We start from the raw sequence: 12,892 nt of genomic DNA, 5'->3' as shown, positions 1-12,892 counted from the left end.
AGCCTAAATTATAACCTGAACCACAGCCTAAGTCATAACCTGAACCACAGCCTAAATTATAACCTGAACCACAGCCTAAATTATAATCTGAACCACAGCCTAAATTATAACCTGAACCACAGCCTAAATTATAACCTGAACCACAGCCTAAGGCATAACCTGAACCACAGCCTAAATTATAACCTGAACCACAGCCTAAATTATAACCTGAACCACAGCCTAAATTATAACCTGAACCACAGCCTACGTCATAATCTGAACCACAGCCTAAATTATAACCTGAACCACAGCCTAAATTATAACCTGAACCACAGCCTAAATTATAACCTGAACCGCAGCCTAAATTATAACCTGAACCACAGCCTAAGGCATAACCGGAGGCACAGTTTCTGAGCCGCCAGAAAATCACGATAATCACAGAAAAACTCTGAGGTCCTGGTAGGACTGATACTTCACTTTGTACTGGACAGGGATTCAGTACATTTCAGTACATCCAGAACAGACTGAGGCTCTGCCAGACTGAAGCTGTTTTCTCACACACATGAACACTGTGCACGCAGATCATTTCCATAGAGAGAGGAGACTTTGCATTGGCAGCACATGCTTCAGTGCTCTGGGAGTGTTTATAGCCCTGTGAGTTTAACACTTGATGACTGAGAGCTGCCTGCCCCACTAACTTAACACACAGACACCATGACTTTCATCACCATCTTCATCTGGACACTGACCTGCTGCTGTTTTAAAGGTGAGAGACAAATCAACATATTTTAGTCACATTTTTACATCATTTAAGTAAAACTGTTTTGACAGGGAATTATCATCAGTAAACACACTTTGGCTTGAATGGCTCATTGTGAATTTTTTATTTTTTTTTTTTAACTTTTTCTTATTTTAGAGTCCAGAGGACAGTGACTGTCCTGGAAGAGCAGATTTCACTACAGGAGTCTGAATCACTGTCACCTATCAGCTGTAAAACCAACATTGTACCAGGTGAAAATGGAAAAAGTATATGACACATACTGGTTTCAACTGAATCCTGGAGAAACTCCTAAACTCCTGATTTGGGTGGGAGATCGTTTACAGTCAGGAATTCCAGATCGTTTCAGTGGCAGTGGATCTGAGACTGACTTCACTCTGACCATCAGTAACATCCAGACTGAAGGTGCAGGAGATTATTACTGTCAGAGGTACCCTAAGATCAGTGTTAACTGGGTGTTCACACAGTGATATAGAGCCGTACAAAAACCTCCCTCAGTCAGACTGCACAGAGACTGCACTGCTGCAGCTGGGACCTACTGCAGGTGCTGAGGAGGAGGATGTGATACAGCACAATGACACACTCTGTGGAGGAGAGAAATCACACACTACACTAACTCTACAAACACACTACACTATCTCTACAATCACACTACACTAACTCTACAAACAAACTATATTATCTCTGATAACTATAATCATTCTGCAATAGCAGAGTTTGAGGTCAGTAAAACTGCTAAATATAGGCATACAAATGGACAGATATACTGATAGATAAAGGCATCCCCAAAAATAACACATCACATCACAGACAAAGCGCTTTTCATGGTCAGCTGGCTCTTTAAGGCAGCTGATGACAGTAAACAGAGTGTGTGTGTGTGTGTGTGTGTGTGTGTGTGTGTAGATGAGCATAGCCACGAACACTCTACGCATACAGTCAATCTATGATGATGATTTGTCTAATGTGATTGGACGTAAAGCTAATTTAATCATCTGGACATGCTGAGATCACTAAATTTAAGACTTTGTACAGGAACAGACCAAGTTTTTAGACCCATTATAGTCTGGCCTGCACTGCACTGCACTACAGCGCCCCCATGTGGCAATGTAGTACTTAACAGACGAGCTGATGATTTGATGGAGCCTGAGTGAGAGTGACATCAGGGTTGCTGGATGATTTGTTGGAATAGTCATGTGATCAGAATTCACTGCCTGTACCACAGTTTCAAAGCAGACAAAATAAAAAGGCTGTAAATGATTCATTGTTTCTTTACGAGCCTTTAAGTCGCCCATTGTCTGCCTCAGAGAATGAGTGAATGAAATGTGTGTCCCTGCCACGTGGTCCAGTCTTAGTTTGATCTTTATCAGATTAGCCTGAGATTTCTGAGGTCTGAGACCTAAGCCCTTAACCGACAGATTCTCTAAATAAACAAACTGCTGATTTTCATCACACTGTGAATTAAACAATTATCCTGGATATTCTTCACTGAGTCTCATACAAGACTAAACTCACAAACTGGATCTGCTTGTGAAGTTGCCTTAGTGACATGTATATGAATGTCTGTCAGTGTGTCTTCTCACCACTAGATGGCAGCAATGGCTGAATAATGGACGCTGTCCACGCCAGAGCCCTTCAGTCTAAACCCAGGAAATGACTCACAGGAAGCTGCCTGTGCACACGCACATGCGCGCGCGTGCACAAACACACACACAGTATGGGGCAGAAGACGATGTGTGATGTGTGCTGCGTTGATCTGGGCAGTGCAGGATTTCACTGATAAAGTAGCGCGTTTATCGCCTGTTTGTAGTAAGTCCAACGCAGCATGGCTGAGAGCTGAACACAGTGTAGTGGAATATGTGTGCAGGCCTCCAGGGTGCTGAGGTATTAAAGCCTCACGTTTTGCCTTTTCCACTGAGCACAGCTGTTATTTCAGTCCTCTCATCTGATTCCCCATACACCATCAACGTGTTACAGTGAATTACGTTTTTGATGGAGATCTCCATCTCTTTACATGTCTCTCTGTTCGTCTCTCTGCCTGTCGCACATCTCTGCCTGTCTCTCTGTTTGTCTCTTTGCCTGTATCTCTGTCTTCCTGCCTGTCTCACTGTATCTCTGCCTATCTATCTGTCTCATGGCCTCTGTATCTGTCTCATGGCCTCTCTGCCTGTCTCTCTATCTCTCTCTCTGCCTGTTTATCTGCATGTCTGGCTGTCTTTCTGCCCATCTTTCTATTGACCTGTCTTGCTGTCTCAGAGAACGTAGCACAGCTGTGAGAGAACAGGCTCGTCTGTCTGTTGTTCACCAGGTCACGTCGAGGACGTCTCCCTCTTTCTCTCCCTCCCTCCCTCCCTCCCTCCCTCCCCCTGTTCTCCCCTCTTCTGTTTTCCTCTCTCTTCACTGAGTGTGCTGCAGTCAGGCCTGACCTACATCTCACACTGCTCCTCTGAAAGCTAATGCTACAGTCAGAAGCTACTTCTGCATGACAGTGTTCTCTATCACACTAACCGTATCACATTATATCACACTAACCGTATCACATTATATCACATTAACTATATCACATTATATCACACTAACCATATCACATTATATCACACTAACCATATCACATTATATCACACTAACCGTATCACATTATATCACACTAACCGTATCACATTATATCACATTAACTATATCACATTATATCACACTAACCATATCACATTATATCACACTAACCATATCACATTATATCACACTAACCATATCACATTATATCACACTAACCGTATCACATTATATCACACTAACCATATCACATTATATCACACTAACTATATCACATTATATCACACTAACCATATCACATTATATCACACTAACTATATCACATTATATCACACTAACCGTATCACATTGTATCACACTAACCATATCACATTATATTACACTAACCGTATCACATTATATCACACTAACCGTATCACATTGTATCACACTAACCATATCACATTATATTACACTAACCGTATCACATTATATCACACTAACCGTATCACATTATATCACACTAACCGTATCACATTATATCACACTAACTATATCACATTATATCACACTAACTGTATCACATTATATCACATTAACTGTGTCACATTATACCACACTAACCGTATCACATTATATCACACTAACCATATCACATTATATCACACTAACCATATCACATTATATCACATTAACTATATCACATTATATCACACTAACCGTATCACATTATATCACACTAACCGTATCACATTATATCACATTAACTTTATCACATTATATCACACTAACCATATCACATTATATCACACTAACTATATCACATTATATCACACTAACTGTATCACATTATATCACACTAACCATATCACATTATATCACACTAACCGTATCACATTATACCACACTAACCGTATCACATTATATCACACTAACCGTATCACATTATATCACACTAACCATATCACATTATATCACACTAACCATATCACATTATATCACACTAACCATATCACATTATATCACACTAACTATATCACATTATATCACACTAACCGTATCACATTGTATCACACTAACCATATCACATTATATTACACTAACCGTATCACATTATATCACACTAACCGTATCACATTATATCACACTAACCGTATCACATTATATCACACTAACTATATCACATTATATCACACTAACTGTATCACATTATATCACATTAACTGTATCACATTATACCACACTAACCGTATCACATTATATCACACTAACTGTATCACATTATATCACACTAACCATATCACATTATATCACACTAACCGTATCACATTACATCACACTAACCATATCACATTATATCACATTAACCGTATCACATTATATCACACTAACCATATCACATTATATCACACTAACTATATCACATTAACCATATCACATTATATCACATTAACCATATCACATTATATCACACTAACCATATCACATTATATCACATTAATCATATCACATTAACTATATCACATTATATCACATTAACCGTATCACATTATATCACACTAACCATATCACATTATATCACACTAACTATATCACATTAACCATATCACATTATATCACACTAACCATATCACATTATATCACACTAACCATATCACATTATATCACATTAACCATATCACATTAACTATATCACATTATATCACATTAACCATATCACATTATATCACACTAACCATATCACATTATATCACATTAACCATATCACATTATATCACACTAACCATATCGCATTATATCACACTAACTATATCACATTATATCACATTAACCATATCACATTATATCACACTAACTATATCACATTATATCACATTAACTATATCACATTATATTGTACTAATTACCACATTATATCACACTAACTGTATCAACTGTATCAAACTGTAACAAGTCTGTCTCAAAGGTTTCAGACCAAACACTATCTCTGATCAAACTAAACCACCCAAGTGTGTCCACTATAATAATGTGACCTCTGAATACCGTGAGCTTAACTATGGTGTTCCTCAGGGATCAGTCCTTAGCCCTCTTCTATTCTCTATTTACATGCTCCCTTTGGGTGACATTATTCGTAGTTACAACATTAACTTCCATTGTTTCTGCTGACGATACTCAGATTTTCTTACCTATCAAGCACAATGACCGCTCTGAATTGGCTAACTTTGAGGTGTGTCTTTGTGCTATTAAGGGTTGGATGTCTTCAAATTTCCTGATGCTTAATGCAGGCAAGACTGAAATGCTGGTCATTAGTCTCTCTACACATAAGCATCTTTTTATTTATTACCCTACATTTTGACAACTACATCATCTCTCATAACTCTACAGCTAAAAGCCTTGGTGTGATTTTTGACTCTAGTCTCTCGCTGGTCACTCATATAAAAAAAACAACCAAAACTGCTTTTTATCACCTCCGTAATATCGCTAAAATAAGGCCCTTTCTAAGTATGGCTGATGCAGAAACCATTGTTCACACATTTGTCACGTCTCGCCTGGATTACTGCAATGTTCTGTACTCTGGCCTGCCTGCCTCTATTATCAAAAGTCTTCAGCTGGTCCAGAATGCTACTGCCAGAATCCTAACCAGAACAAGGAAGTTTGATCACATTAGCCCTGTCCTGGCTTTCCTTCATTGGCTCCCAATTCATCCAAGGGCAGATTTTAAGGTCCTCTTAGTAACATATAAAATTTTACATGGGCTTTCGCTGGCCTACCTATCTAACTTAATTACACCCTATAACCCACCTCGCACCCTGCGCTCTCAAGATTCTGGACTATTAGTCATTCCAAGAGTTAAAAAGAAGTCCGTTGGCAACTGAGCCTTTTCCTACCGCTCTCCCTTCTCTAACTTATGGATAATATAATTTTGATTTGACTTTGTTGTGGACATGTAAAGCTCTTTGAGACTACAAATAGTGATGTTCGGCTCTAAATAAACATATTATTATGATTATGATTATGATTATTATTATTATTATTATTGTAAAACGCACAAGCCACCATCTCACAGAAACCATAGAAAATCTTAGTGACCAACGTATACAGTATGTACATGAGTTTAGCTGTTAGAAATGTGTTTATTTATGCATTTAACTGTATTCTTTAGGCTGTGGACATTATTATATCACAGTTTCAAAAGACATAAACAGCAACAAAGCTGTCAATTTTGCAACTTAGATCTACAATTGAATTTTTTGACATTAACCATCCCAAAACAAACAAACATAAAAATGTGTCTCTGCCCTTAGGTTGCTGCAGCACTGCTCTGTCTAACATGGTTCACTGAAGAAAACAAAGAAAAACAAAACGAATCTCAGAGACAGAGAGAAAAAGTGTTAAGGTCCTGAGCACTGACCGTGGACCAGTCTAGAGCGGCGGTGTCTGTGATGAAAACCTGTGTTCACCACCGCAGAGAGACGGCACAGAGGACGGTTTAACTGGCCTTCCAAGACAATCCGGCGTCTCAGTGGGCTGTCATCAACCACGGCTCGGCACTGAAACTAAAGAAAACAACAACATGCACATGCTAATATCAGTTTAGGAATTTAATCTGTAAACGCAAACTCCATGACACCAGAACAGCTCTGTCCCTCCCAGTCATTAACGAGGCCAACGGAACAAAAGGGGGGGGGTCAGTCCAAACCTGAGCACATTTGAAAACCTTTTAGTGTTTTTAAAGCTAAATAACCATCAGTCCAAAACAAATCGTTTTCAAAGTTTCTGGGTGTTTTTCGGGGGGACTTTCCCATTTTTCGATCGCCTGGCACACCAGCAGGGGGCGCTAAGCATACTGCAGCCTCAGATCCACTCAAATAAACTGCACTCCATTAACAGACCATCTACACTCCATCCTGTGACTGCCCCTAGGCCTCAAGACTGATTTAAAAACGTGACAATCCATACACACACCCCTATACTATATCATATACTCCACCCATACACACCCCCCTATAATACACCATACACTAAACTCATACACACCCCCTATACTACACCATATACTCCACCCATACACACACCTCTATAATACACCATATACTCCGCCCACACACACCTCTATAATACACCATATACTCCACCCACACACACCTCTATAACACACCATATACTCCACCCACACACACCTCTATACTACATCATATACTCCACCCATACACACCCCCCTATAATACACCATACACTAAACTCATACACACCCCCTATACTACACCATATACTCCACCCATACACACACCTCTATAATACACCATATACTCCACCCACACACACCTCTATAATACACCATATACTCCACCCATACACACCCCCCTATAATACACCATACACTAAACTCATACACACCCCCTATACTACACCATATACTCCACCCACACACACCTCTATAATACACCATATACTCCACCCACACACACCTCTATAATACACCATATACTCCACCCATACACACCCCCCTATAATACACCATACACTAAACTCATACACACCCCCTATACTACACCATATACTCCACCCATACACACACCTCTATAATACACCATATACTCCACCCACACACACCTCTATAATACACCATATACTCCACCCATACACACCCCCCTATAATACACCATACACTAAACTCATACACACCCCCTATACTACACCATATACTCCACCCATACACACACCTCTATAATACACCATATACTCCACCCACACACACCTCTATAATACACCATATACTCCACCCATACACACCCCCCTATAATACACCATACACTAAACTCATACACACCCCCTATACTACACCATATACTCCACCCATACACACACCTCTATAATACACCATATACTCCACCCACACACACCTCTATAATACACCATATACTCCACCCATACACACCCCCCTATAATACACCATACACTAAACTCATACACACCCCCTATACTACACCATATACTCCACCCATACACACACCTCTATAATACACCATATACTCCACCCACACACACCTCTATAATACACCATATACTCCACCCACATACACCCCTGTAATACACCATATACTCCACCCACACACACCTCTATAATACACCATATACTCCACCCACACACACCTCCGTAATACACCATATACTCCACCCTCACACACCTCTATACTACACCATATACTCCACCCACACACACCTCTATAATACACCATATACTCCACCCACACACACCTCTATAATACACCATATACTCCACCCACACACACCTCCGTAATACACCATATACTCCACCCTCACACACCTCTATACTACACCATATACTCCACCCACACACACCTCTATAATACACCATATACTCCACCCACACACACCTCTATAATACACCATATACTCCACCCACACACACCTCTATAATACACCATATACTCCACCCACACACACCTCTATAATACACCATATACTCCACCCACACACACCTCTATAATACACCATATACTCCACCCACACACACCTCTATAATACACCATATACTCCACCCACACATACCCCTATAATACACCATATACTCCACCCACACACTCCTCTATAATACACCATATACTCCACCCACACACACCTCTATAATACACCATATACTCCACCCATACACACACCCCTATAATACACCATACACTAAACTCATACACACCCCCTATACTACACCATATACTCCACCCATACACACACCTCTATAATACACCATATACTCCACCCACACACACCTCTATAATACACCATATACTCCACCCACATACACCCCTGTAATACACCATATACTCCACCCACACACACCTCCGTAATACACCATATACTCCACCCTCACACACCTCTATACTACACCATATACTCCACCCACACACACCTCTATAATACACCATATACTCCACCCACACACACCTCTATAATACACCATATACTCCACCCACACACACCTCCGTAATACACCATATACTCCACCCTCACACACCTCTATACTACACCATATACTCCACCCACACACACCTCTATAATACACCATATACTCCACCCACACACACCTCTATAATACACCATATACTCCACCCACACACACCTCCGTAATACACCATATACTCCACCCACACACACCTCTATAATACACCATATACTCCACCCACACACACCTCTATAATACACCATATACTCCACCCACACATACCCCTATAATACACCATATACTCCACCCACACACTCCTCTATAATACACCATACACTCCACCCACACATACCCCTATAATACACCATATACTCCACCCACACACACCTCTATAATACACCATATACTCCACCCACACACTCCTCTATAATACACCATATACTCCACCCACACACACCTCTATAATACACCATATACTCCACCCACACACTCCTCTATAATACACCATATACTCCACCCACACATACCCCTATAATACACCATATACTCCACCCACACACACCTCTATAATACACCATATACTCCACCCACACACACCTCTATAATACACCATATACTCCACCCACACACACCTCTATAATACACCATATACTCCACCCACACACACCTCCGTAATACACCATATACTCCACCCACACACACCTCCGTAATACACCATATTCTCCACCCACACACACCTCTATAATACACCATATACTCCACCCACACACACCTCTATAATACACCATATACTCCACCCACACACTCCTCTATAATACACCATATACTCCACCCACATACACCTCTATAATACACCATATACTCCACCCATACACACCCCCCTATAATACACCATACACTAAACTCATACACACCCCCTATACTACACCATATACTCCACCCATACACACACCTCTATAATACACCATATACTCCACCCACACATACCCCTATAATACACCATATACTCCACCCACACACACCTCTATAATACACCATTTACTCCACCCACACACACCTCTATAATACACCATATACTCCACCCACACACTCCTCTATAATACACCATATACTCCACCCATACACACCTCTATAATACACCATTTACTCCACCCACACACACCTCTATAATACACCATATACTCCACCCACACATACCCCTATAATACACCATATACTCCACCCACACACACCTCTATAATACACCATTTACTCCACCCACACACACCTCTATAATACACCATATACTCCACCCACACACACCTCTGTAATACACCATATACTCCACCCACATACACCTCTATAATACACCATATACTCCACCCACACACACCCCTGTACTGCATCATGACCATAAGGAATCTCCTGCATCTCCACCCAGGCCACTCTAGCTCCATAAGATTGGGTGACTGGAAGCTTTATCCTGTTTTGGGTCTTTTTTAGCACAGAGGGATAGATGGTGTCATCCAACTGACCTCTGTGGCCTCACATTGACCGGACCCAGAACAGTCCGGCCCGGGGACAACACCACTCAGGACCTATTATGCAATAACTTGGGGGGGTGGGGGGTGCACAAACAGCTCATTCACACGCCATGTTGTCTGTCCCCGGTCTGCAGGCAGGTTTAGCATGTGTCAGCCACAGCGACATTGTTCTTCACTGGAGAAGCCTCTATTCAGACGGAAACTTCATCTCCCAGAATGACCATGGAGATCCTCAACCTGAGACAGAAACGGGTCTGAGGGTGGCAGTGTGGGGTGCAGTGGACTGAAATGCAGTGTGTGGAGAGGTGCAGTGGACTGAAATGCAGTGTGTGGCGAGGTGCAGTGGACTGAAATGCAGTGTGTGGAGAGGTGTAGTTTTTAAGAATGTATGACGAATTTAGATGTTTCAGACATTCGGAGTGAAACGACCTCTGACATCAGGAATAAACAAACATTCTCACTTATAATGTTGTATTGTACTCCATTTGCATGTCTGAAAACACACAGTGTGCCTAACATGTCTGAAAACAATACATTTCCCTGAATCTGAACCCTAAAATTCACAGTATTGTGTATAACCACCACCAGAATAAGAGCATATGTATGTGTGAGGCAAATCCAGTAGAAGCATACAGGCATAAACATCTACACAATCTCTGCACAAACTCACAAACTTAAGTCTTAGAACACGCACATCAATTAAATACATATTACTAAGTATATTATATCAGTATACATAGTATAAGAATGAAATGAATGATCCTCAATAGAAGATGAAGTTTAATGTAAGGGTTTTTGGGGAGAAAATATGATTGGCAGTGACAGGCTCTGAGATGAAAACACACATGAGGGTGTGCAGCCACTCATTCCAGGGGGCAGTGATGTATAACTGGGTAAGGATTTTATTTTGCATTTTGTCTTTTATACTGCTTGCAGTGATTATGACTTGCACTGTGATCACTGGCAGTAAGAACTGTTCTGCCTTTGTTTTTCTCTGTGTACTTGTGTTCTGACTGTGTAAAATAAACTACTGGATACTTAACTTTCCCTTGAGATGAATAAAGTATCTATCTATCTATCTATCTATCTATGGGTGATCTCTCCAGTTAACTGGAGGGAATTTGTTTGAATTTCACCCAAGGAACTGACTTCCTGTAATTCAAATTCAAATTCCAATTCTACTTCCTGTAGAGTGTGGAAAATTCCATTCATATTCAGAGTGAAGAACTGAAAAGGAGTTCAGTCCCAAATTCCAAACCTCAATCATAGGTCAGACAGAACATGATTCATGAACACTCATGACCCCATTCACAGGCACAGCGGATCTGGCGTTCGGGGGGGGGGGGGGTCTTTTGTGGACTCGTGAATTGTTAAAAGTGTGTATGATGGTAAATTCACTTGTCTGTTACACAGAGGGCGGGGCATTAACGTAATGTCACTGAAACAGCTCCTGACCTGTTTTTCAGATGTTCACTCAATGCAACAACTTAGTCAGGGTGTCCCTGAGGACACACACACACACACACACACACATCAGTACTGCTGTCTAATGTCATATGAGGACACGCACACACACACACACACACACACACACACACACACACACACACATCAATTCTGCTGTCTAATGTCACATTCTACAGATAATGAGTGATATGAATCAGTACAGCGTTCGAACTGTAGTGCCAGTGAGGCACCTCGCCAAATGTGTCCTTACAAACTGTCTCTCTCTCTCTCACACACACACGCAGAAAGAATGAGAGCGAGCTGTCCCATGCAGAGAGCAGGTTTATCTGGGTCACAGCTGACATGAAAGCGTTCTCTGAGCACAGACATGTTAATCATGCGTCTCTACCCTCTCTTAATGCCACATTTTTATTAAACCCCTACAGGAGTCATTTTTATTAAACCCCTACAGGAGTCATCCAGAGTGTGGGGGAGGTGTTTGATATTACTCTTTTTGGATTTGATGACTCGTTCTCACACGTAGCCGAACACACACACACACACACACACACACACACACACACACAGCAATGCCTCCGTATCACTGCTGTCACACCAGCTTCTCTCTCTCTCTCTCTCTCTCTCTGCTGTGCCAGAGCCAGCGTGTCCTCAGAC

Source organism: Chanos chanos, chromosome 12, assembly GCF_902362185.1.
Source record: "Chanos chanos chromosome 12, fChaCha1.1, whole genome shotgun sequence".
In the NCBI taxonomy this organism is placed as follows: domain Eukaryota; kingdom Metazoa; phylum Chordata; class Actinopteri; order Gonorynchiformes; family Chanidae; genus Chanos; species Chanos chanos.
This window is presented reverse-complemented; position numbering follows the sequence as displayed.